Here is a 9893-nt window from a genome sequence, read left to right as displayed (position 1 = left end):
GCACTTGTGCCCCTTTGTACTGAGTGAGAGGTATACGAGAGTCCGCTCCCTGCATTCTGGGCTCTACCACCAGTTACGTGACAGCAGGCATTCGGCGATAAGCCTTCATTGCGGGCGGAGAGTTTTTTGGGTTTTTTTGGGGTCTGGCGGTGCGGCGGGCATCCTGATTGACGATGGATCTACATTGGGGGACATTGTTTTTATATTATTTAGTAAAGGAGTTTTCAAAAACTGCCTCCTGTCTTTATTCATTTTGACACTTTTTTTTTGGTGAATGAGGGGTACAATGTACCAAAGGGCCTGGTATGCATTAGAGGGAGACCCCATGCCATTTTTTTTTCACTTTTTTCTAATGCCGGTGTCTTGCCGAGAAAGTTCCCTCGGCAGATAAGTTCCCCCCTGTACTGCGCAGGCGCAGCGCCTGCGCAGTACGAACTACTAGCAGCCGCCGGAGATAGCCGAACGACAAAATCTCCAATCAGCTGTACACGGCGCCTGCGCCCTGGGTCCAGGTTCCTTCCCCACCATCCAAGTGGACCTAGAGGGGGAATATAAAAGAGCCGAGCGAAGCGAGGCCGTGCCCGAAGCGTGGCGAGCGAAGCGAGCCCGCAAGGAGCCCTCTTACAGGCGCCGTGTACAGCTGATTTTCCCCTATTTATCTTCGGCTATTTCTGCCGGATCCTACTGCACAGGCGCAGCACCTGCGCAGTAGAGGGGGGGTCCTTATCCGCCGAGCGGAACTTTCTCGGCAGAACACCGGCAATGTTTTTTTTTCATTCAGCTGTCAGCGGAGAAACCCGTTGACAGCTGAGGACTCATCCGTTGTCAAGGACACTTCCCGGCCCCACTCCTTAAAGTGGAGGTCCACCACAAAAAAAAAATGCACCAAAAAAATCCCTAAAAAATTGGAGGAAAAAAAAAAATTTTAACTCACCTGAAATGGCTGTTGCTAGGCAGTCTTCCTAATCTGCCTCTTCCTACACCGCGTCTTCTCCTCCCCGCGTTGTCTTCTGGGGAATGGGGCGCGGTGTGTTATGGGAACTGTGTGTGTCCCACAACACATCGCGTCCCATTCACAAAGCGCTGTGCGACTTGCGCATGCACAGTAGGAAACGGGCAGTGAAGACGTAAGGCTCCACTGCCTGTTTCCCTTAGTTAGGATGGCGGTGCCGGGACCCGAGAGCCGAGGGACGGCACAGCCTCGGGCGGCCGACATCGCGGGCACCCAGGACAGGTAAGTGTGCTTATTTAAAGTCAGCAGCTACAGTGTTTGTAGCTGCTGACTTTTAAATTTTTTTTTTCCCGGCCGGAACCCCCCTTTAACAACCAGCAAGCACTATGCAGCGCGCAGTGCATTGTGGGGCGCTCAGCGTGCGAACATTTTGCCGAGCACCGCGCAAATTCAGGTGTTCGCCGAAGCGGCAAACAGCCGAAGTTTTTCCGAACTTTTGCTTGGCTCGAACTGTTCGCCCCAACTCTATAGCTGAAAGCCAGCTTCTCTTCCTCCCTTATTCAGCTGCTGCAGGAGGAATATACAGCTGATCGGTTCTAGTAAATGCTGTCCCCGCCATACCTTCTGTCCGGGTTCCGCCATACCTCCTGTCCGGGTTCCGCCATACCTCCTGTCCGGGTTCCGCCATACCTCCTGTCCGGGTTCCGCCATACCTCCTGTCCGGGTTCCGCCATACCTCCTGTCCGGGTTCCGCCTCACCTCCTGTCTGGGTTCCGCCTCACCTCCTGTCCGGGTTCCGCCTCATCTCCTGTCCGGGTTCCGCCTCACCTCCTGTCCAAGTTCCGCCACACCTCCTGTCCAAGTTCCGCCACACCTCCTGTCCAAGTTCCGCCACACCTCCTGTCCAAGTTCCGCCACACCTCCTGTCCAAGTTCCGCCATACCTCCTGTCCAAGTTCCGCCATACCTCCTGTCCGGGTTCCGCCATACCTCCTGTCCAGGTTCCGCCATACCTCCTGTCCAGGTTCCGCCATACCACCTATCCAGGTTCTGCCATACCTCCTGTTCAGGTTCCGCCATACCTCCTGTCCAAGTTTCGCCATACCTCCTGTCCAGGTTCCGCCATACCTCCTGTCCAAGTTTCGCCATACCTCCTGTCCAGGTTCCGCCATACCTCCTGTCCAGGTTCCGCTATACCTCCTGTCCAGGTTCCGCCATACCTCCTGCCCAAGTTCCGCCATACCTCCTGCCCAAGTTTTGCCATACCTCCTGCCCAAGTTCCGCCATACCTCCTGTCCAAGTTTTGCCATACCTCCTGTCCGGGTTCCGCCATACCTCCTGTCCAGGTTCCGCCATACCTCCTGTCCAGGTTCCGCCGTACCACCTATCCAGGTTCCGCCATACCTCCTGTTCAGGTTCCGCCATACCTCCTGTCCAAGTTTCGCCATACCTCCTGTCCAGGTTCCGCCATACCTCCTGTCCAAGTTTCGCCATACCTCCTGTCCAGGTTCCGCCATACCTCCTGTCCAGGTTCCGCCATACCTCCTGTCCAGGTTCCGCTATACCTCCTGTCCAGGTTCCGCCATACCTCCTGTCCAAGTTCCGCCATACCTCCTGTCCAAGTTCCGCCATACCTCATGCAAAACCGCTGCACAGAGCAGGTAAGTATAACATACTTGTTATTTAAAAAAAAAAAAAAAAAAAAAAAAGGGGGAGATTTTAATATCGCTTTAAAAACTGAAGAAGATGTAACATCACTTTAAGGAGGAAAGTCTGGAGTAAAATATATTTTTAATTCCATCTTCATTTTTGAAAAAGTACATGATATCATGATGTATTAATCAAACATTTAACAAGTATGGCTGATATCTTTTAAATGTTATTGCTACAAGTGTTTATATAATGTTTGTGGACTTTGTGCATTGAGAAGGCAGATCCTGTTCCAGTGATTACTGATCACTCCCCCACCGCCCTCCTCTCCTTTCAGTCTGGTGACAACATCAGATTCTGGGTTGGACTGTTGGGAAATTTTGGAGTGGTCACCTGACAGCTAAATGCTCACCTGTGAGATCAGGATCTGTCTGCATCCTGCTTGTGTACAGCCGAGTGTATCCGCCCTGTCACTGCAGACATTACCTGGGAACTTGTACTCACCTTCGCTCATTACCTGGAACCAGGTAAGAGATACCGTATACTACAAATGAATTGGGCACAAGATCACTTACCAATGACAGCATCATCAGATGATCAGAAACTGGCCGTACATAACTTGACATATTCTCTTGGGCTCAAAGAGAGAAATTCAGTTCAGTTATTCTCACAATAAGGAATTTCCACCTCCGTCTACTATATTCAGGTACCCTATTATCAATCATTTTGCATCAAGGAGAACGCAGAACAAGCTTTGAGACTTCTCCAGGTACAGTAGGATGGGTGACACCATGGGGGGGGGGGATTCACTAAGGCCCCTTTCACATGGGCTTTCCAATCAGGTATGCCTGTTAGTTTTTCAGGTGGACCTGATCGGATGCTCCATTCACCCCTATGGGGCAGCGGATGTTCGCTGACACCCGCTGCTACCTAATCTGATCCTGTCCGCCAAATCCAGAAGCAGTGGCGTTGCTAGGGGGTGGCTTTTGGGGCTATAGCCCAGAGTCTCTGCAGGGGTCCCCAAAGGGAAGGGGAGGCTCTCTTGGGATCCTGATGTAAGTGGGGTGGGGGGCTCTCTGGGGACCCTGATGCAAGGGGGAGGCTTTCTGGGGACCCTGATTTTAAGGGGGAGGCTCTCTGGGGATCCTAATGTAAGGGGGGGGCTCTCTGGTGAAACTGATGTAAGGAGGAGGCTCTTTAGGGACCCTGATGTAAGTGGGGGGCTCTCTGGGGATATACACACATGTATATTACTGTATATGCATGTGTATGCCCGCCCAAGCATATGACTTTCTTTACTACGCTGCTATGGGCTCTAGCCCCACATCTTTTGTAGACCTAGCAACGCCCCTGTCCAGAAGGATGGTTGCCCTATTTTCCATCCGCCTGGGGGATGGGATCAGATGAAAACGGACAGGCGGTTCGTTTTCATCCGATCTCCCCATAGAGGAGAACGGGAGTCTGACAGGTCCGTCTCAGCACAGTGAGCGGAGATGGACCTGTCACCCGCCTTCTCAGCGGGGATCAACGGAGCGAACCCCGCCGAGAAATTGGAATCTGTCAACCGGATCCACCCAGCGTGAAAGGACCCTGAGGCTGGGTTCACACCTAATACCGATGTGGCTTCCAGCAGGGGTCCTGTGCGTCCTGGTTCACCATTTCAGGTCCGATTTCAGCCCAAATGTTTGGCTGAATTCGGACCTGAAATGGACCAAAAGACGCACAGGGCTCCTGTGCAAATTTGCACCGGAGCCGCAGCGGAGATGTGTGAACCGGCTCCATAGAGAGCCGATCAAAATCTCCTGCTATTGTGAATTGGATGCGGAGAAAAGTCATCCAATTCGCAATGGTGTGAACCCAGCCTAAGGCTTCCAGAATATAGGACAGGGATAGTCAAATGTCCAGTATGAATATTTATCATGCCCCACCCAGACCAGGGGTTCCCCTCCAAGGCCACCGGAAATCTCCTCAGCACTAAGGATGAGCTCCGGCGCGTTCGCACAGCCCACGAGCAGAGCCCGCCAGGAAGTCAGCACTGCGCGAATCCCCCAATATGTCCCCCTAGAACACTAGCAAAGGTGCGTGGTGGGGACACATCTGTTCTATGTTCACTGTAGGCCTCACTCATTTGCAGCCACCCCTATATTCTGGAAGCTTCAACCAGAAGCAGATGGGAGAAATCGAACACCCAGCTTGAAAACCCTGACCAGACAAAAACAATTGAGTACTGCTCCATTAACTACAGTGAGGCAAACAACTAAATTTAGCCTAACAACCTAATTAGAAGAGGGCGCTACACCTTTTTTTCCTGTTTTTATTTGACAGGAGTGGAACTCTGAGTCGTTTTCTGCTCATGCCCCTTAAGCTTTGCCAATACTGGTAACCGTTTGATCGTTCCTAATGTTAATCCCTTCCCTGCCAGTGTCATTAGTGAAGTGACGGTGCTTTTTTTTTTTTGTTTTTAGCACTGATCACTCTATTAGTGTCACTGGTCCCCAAAAAGTGTCAAAAGTGTCAGTTAGGTGTCCGATTTGTCCGCCGCATTGTCTCAGTCCCGCTAAAAATCACCGATCGCTGCCATTACTAGTAAAAAAAAATAAAAAGTCCATAAACCTATCCCATAGTTTTTAGACGCGATAACTTTTGCGCCAACCAATCAATATACGCATATTGGGATTTTTTTTTTTATACCAAAAATATGTAGAAGAATACATATTGGCCTAAATTACATAGTAAGTGAGGTTGAAAAAAGACACAAGTCCATCAAGTCCAACCTATGTGTGTGATTATGTGTCAGTATTACATTACATATCCCTGTATATTGCGGTCATTCAGGTGATTATCTAATAGTTTCTTGAAGCTATCAATGCTCCCCGCTGAGACCACCGCCTGTGGAAGGGAATTCCACATCCTTGCCGCTCTTACAGTAAAGAACCCTCTACGTAGTTTAAGGTTAAACCTCTTTTCTTCTAATTGTAATGAATGGCCACGAGTCTTATTAAACTCTCTTCTGCGAAAAAGTTTTCTCCCTATTGTGGGGTCACCAGTACAGTATTTGTAGATTGAAATCTTATCCCCTCTCAAGCGTCTCTTCTCCAGAGAGAATAAGTTCAGTGCTCGCAACCTTTCCTCATAACTAATATCCTCCAGACCCTTTATTAGCTTTGTTGCCCTTCTTTGTACTCGCTCCATTTCCAGTACGTCCCTCCTGAGGACTGGTGCCCAGACCTGGACAGCATACTCCAGGTGCGGCCAGACCAGAGTCTTGTAGAGCGGGAGAATTATCGTTTTATCTCTGGAGTTGATCCCATTTTTAATGCCAATATTCTGTTTGCTTTGTTAGCAGCAGCTTGGCATTGCATGCCATTGCTGAGCCTATCATCCACTAGGACCCCCAGGTCCTTTTCCATCCTAGATTCCCCCAGAGGTTCTCCCCCCAGTGTATAGATTGCATTCATATTTTTGCCACCCAAATGCATTATTTTACATTTTTCTACATTGAACCTCATTTGCCATGTAGTCGCCCACCCCAATAATTTGTTCAGGTCTTTTTACAAGATTTCCACATCCTGCGGAGAAGTTATTGCCCTGCTTAGCTTAGTATCGTCTGCAAATACAGAGATTGAACTGTTTATCCCATCCTCCAGGTCGTTTATGAACAAATTAAATAGGATTGGTCCCAGCACAGAACCCTGGGGAACCCCACTACCCACCCCTGACCATTCTGAGTACTCCCCATTTATCACCACCCTCTGAACTCGCCCTTGTAGCCAGTTTTCAATCCATGTACTCACCCTATGGTCCATGGCAACGGACCTTATTTTGTACAGTAAACGTTAATGGGGAACTGTGTCAAATGCTTTTGCAAAATCCAGATACACCACGTCTACGGGCCTTCCTTTATCTAGATGGCAACTCACCTCCTCATAGAAGGTTAATAGATTGGTTTGGCAAGAACGATTCTTCATGAATCCATGCTGATTACTGCTAATGATATCATTCTTATTACTAAAATCTTGTATATAGTCACTTATCATCCCCTCCAAGAGTTTACATACTATTGATGTTAGGCTAACTGGTCTGTAATTCCCAGGGATGTTTTTTGGGCCCTTTTTAAATATTGGTGCTACATTGGCTTTTCTCCAATCAGCTGGTACCATTCCAGTCAATAGACTGTCTGTAAAAATTAGGAACAACGGTCTGGCAATCACCTGACTGAGTTCCCTAAGTACCCTCGGATGCAAGCCATCTGGTCCCGGTGATTTATTAATGTTAAGTTTCTCAAGTCTAATTTTAATTCCGTCCTCTGTTAACCATGTAGGTGCTTCATGATGAGGAAATTAGATTTTCTACATTTTTTTTTTTATTGGATATGGTTTATGGCAGAAAGCAAAGTTTTGGGGTTTTTTTTCAAACTTTTAGTTTTTTTTTGTTTGTTTATAGCACAAAAAAAAACGCAGAGGTGATCAAATACCACCAAAAGAAAGCTCTATTTGTGGGGAAACAAAGGACATCAATTTTATTTGGATACAGCGTCGCACGACCGCGCAATTGTCAGTTAAAGCAACGCAAAAAATTACCTGGTCAGGAAGAGGGGTAAACCTTCCCGGAGCTGAAGTGGTTAATATTACTTTAAAAACTGGAGGATGTAACATCCCTTCAAGGAGGAAAGTCTGGAGTAAAATACATTAATTCCATCTTCGCTTTTGAAAAAAGTTCAGATCAAACATTTAACAAATGTGGCTGATATCTTTTTAATATTATCGCTACAAGTGTTTATTAAGGGCCAGTTCACACCATAGAAATGCAGTTCGGATCCTTCCCAGATGCTTTTTGGGATGCATGTTTTTGACATGTTTTTGATGTGTTCCAGTGCGTTTTTGGTGTGTTTTTGATGCAGTCCTGTGCATTTTTTTCCCCCCTCATTTTACTTAACCTGAAATAAGAATATGTGTGTTCCAGTGCGTTTTTGATGTTTTTTTCAGCGTTCCAGTACAGTCCAGTGCAGGAAAAATGCAGCATACTTTTTTTTTCTGGAACCGAAAACGCACTGGAACTGCAAGCACTGGTGTAACTATGCCACTGAAAGCCATACAACCTACTTTCCATGCGTTTTTTTTAAATTTTTTTTTATATATATGTTTAATCTTTTATTTGGTATTGCAATAAAATAAGGCAAATCGACAAAAACAATAACATGTCAGTAAATACAAATGGGTCAGAGGAGCTTGATCAAAGCAGGGCTCGCCATTGTAGGTAGCGCATAGCAAGAATACAAATATCAGGAATATGAAGGCCAACTACACATGGATTAGGAAGCATCCCACATTTCCATAATATATTTAGGATCAAATAAGATACACAGACATGGGTTCTAGTAGTGGTGGTGGGGGGCCGAACAAAACCCATAGCCATGTAATAGGGGTGTGGTGGAAACACATACAGTCAGGTCCATAAATATTGAGACATCGACACAATTCAAATTTTTTTGGCTCTGTACACCACCACAATGTATATGAAATGAAATGAACAAGATGTGCTTTAACTGCAGACTTTCAGCTTTAATTTGAGGGTATTTACATCCAAATCAGGTGAACAGTGTAGGAATTACAACAGTTTGTATATGTGCCTCCCACTTTTTAAGGGACCAAAAGTAATGGGACAGATTAACAATCGTCTATCAAACTTTCACTTTTTAATACTTGGTTGCAAATCCTTTGCAGTCAATTACAGCCTGAAGTCTGGAACGCATAGACATCACCAGACGCTGGGTTTCATCCCTGGTGATGCTCTGCCAGGCCTCTACTGCAACTGTCTTCAGTTCCTGCTTGTTCTTGGGGCATTTTCCCTTCAGTTTTGTCTTCAGCGAGTGAAATGCATGCTCAATCGGATTCAGGTCAGGTGATTGACTTGGCCATTGCATAACATTCCACTTCTTTCCCTTAAAAAAACTCTTTGGTTGCTTTCGCAGTATGCTTCGGGTCATTGTCCATCTGCACTGTGAATCCCGTCCAATGAGTTCTGAAGCATTTTGCTGAATATGAGCAGATAATATTGCCCGAAACACTTCAGAATTCATCCTGCTGCTTTTGTCAGCAGCCACAACATCAATAAATACAAGAGAACCAGTTCCATTGGCAGCCATACATGCCCACACCATGACACTACCACCACCATGCTTCACTGATGAGGTGGTATGCTTTGGATCATGAGCAGTTCCTTTCCTTCTCCATACTCTTCTCTTCCCATCACTCTGGTACAAGTTGATCTTGGTCTCATCTATCCATAGGATGTTGTTCCAGAACTGTGAAGGCTTTTTTAGATGTTGTTTGGCAAACTTTAATCTGGCCTTCCTGTTTTTGAGGCTCACCAATGGTTTACATCTTGTGGTGAACCCTCTGTATTCACTCTGGTGAAGTCTTCTCTTGATTGTTGACTTTGACACACATACACCTACCTCCTGGAGAGTGTTCTTGATCTGGCCAACTGTTGTGAAGGGTGTTTTCTTCACCAGGGAAAGAATTCTTCGGTCATCCACCACAGTTGTTTTCCGTCGTCTTCTGGGTCTTTTGGTGTTGCTGAGCTCACCGGTGCGTTCTTTCTTTTTAAGAATGTTCCAAACAGTTGATTTGGCCATACCTAATGTTTTTGCTATCTCTCTGATGGGTTTGTTTTGTTTTTTCAGCCTAATGATGGCTTGCTTCAGTGATAGCGACAGATCTTTGGATCTCATAATATGAGTTGACAGCAACAGATTCCAAATGCAAATAGCACACTTGAAATGAACTCTGGACCTTTTATCTGCTCCTGGTAAATGGGATAATGAGGGAATAACACACAACTGGCCATGGAACAGCTGAGCAGCCAATTGTCCCGTTACTTTTGGTCCCTTAAAAAGTGGGAGGCACATATACAAACTGTTGTAATTCCTACACCGTTCACCTGATTTGGATGTAAATACCCTCAAATTAAAGCTGAAAGTCTGCAGTTAAAGCACATCTTGTTTGTTTCATTTCAAACCCATTGTGGTGGTGTATAGAGCCAAAAAGGTTAGAATTGTGTCGATGCCCCAATATTTATGGACCTGACTGTATAATCCTGTAGACGTAGAGACAGCACCACTGGAAGTAAGTATTTTGACAGATCAGCAAAATGAGTATATCCAGGAGCAGAAAGAAACAAGAAACAAAAAAACCAAAACACAAGGGGGGGTAAGGAAGAGAGAAGGGGGAAAAAAAGATATATGATCAATAAAAAATAAAGGAAAGCGAAGAAAGGCCATGAGTATAGAA

At 46.4% G+C, this 9893-nt stretch overlaps 1 protein-coding gene across 2 annotated transcripts in view; it reads left to right on the top strand.

Annotated features, from left to right (window-relative positions):
• Positions 1-2981: 2981 nt before the first annotated feature.
• CERS3 (ceramide synthase 3) overlaps positions 2982-9893 on the top strand; it is a 237151-nt gene continuing 230239 nt past the window's right edge. Inside the window, exon 1 of one of the 2 annotated variants that reach the window (XM_073618371.1) lies at positions 2982-3128. The gene's annotated coding sequence lies outside the window, so the exon portion shown is untranslated. The remainder of the gene's footprint in view (positions 3129-9893) is intronic. The other variant, XM_073618374.1, reaches the window with a different exon arrangement.

Source organism: Aquarana catesbeiana, linkage group LG03 (assembly GCF_042186555.1).
Source record: "Aquarana catesbeiana isolate 2022-GZ linkage group LG03, ASM4218655v1, whole genome shotgun sequence".
Classification (NCBI taxonomy): Eukaryota; Metazoa; Chordata; class Amphibia; order Anura; family Ranidae; genus Aquarana; species Aquarana catesbeiana.
The sequence above is the reverse complement of the archived record's forward strand: the minus strand, read 5'-3'. Positions and strand labels throughout refer to the sequence as shown.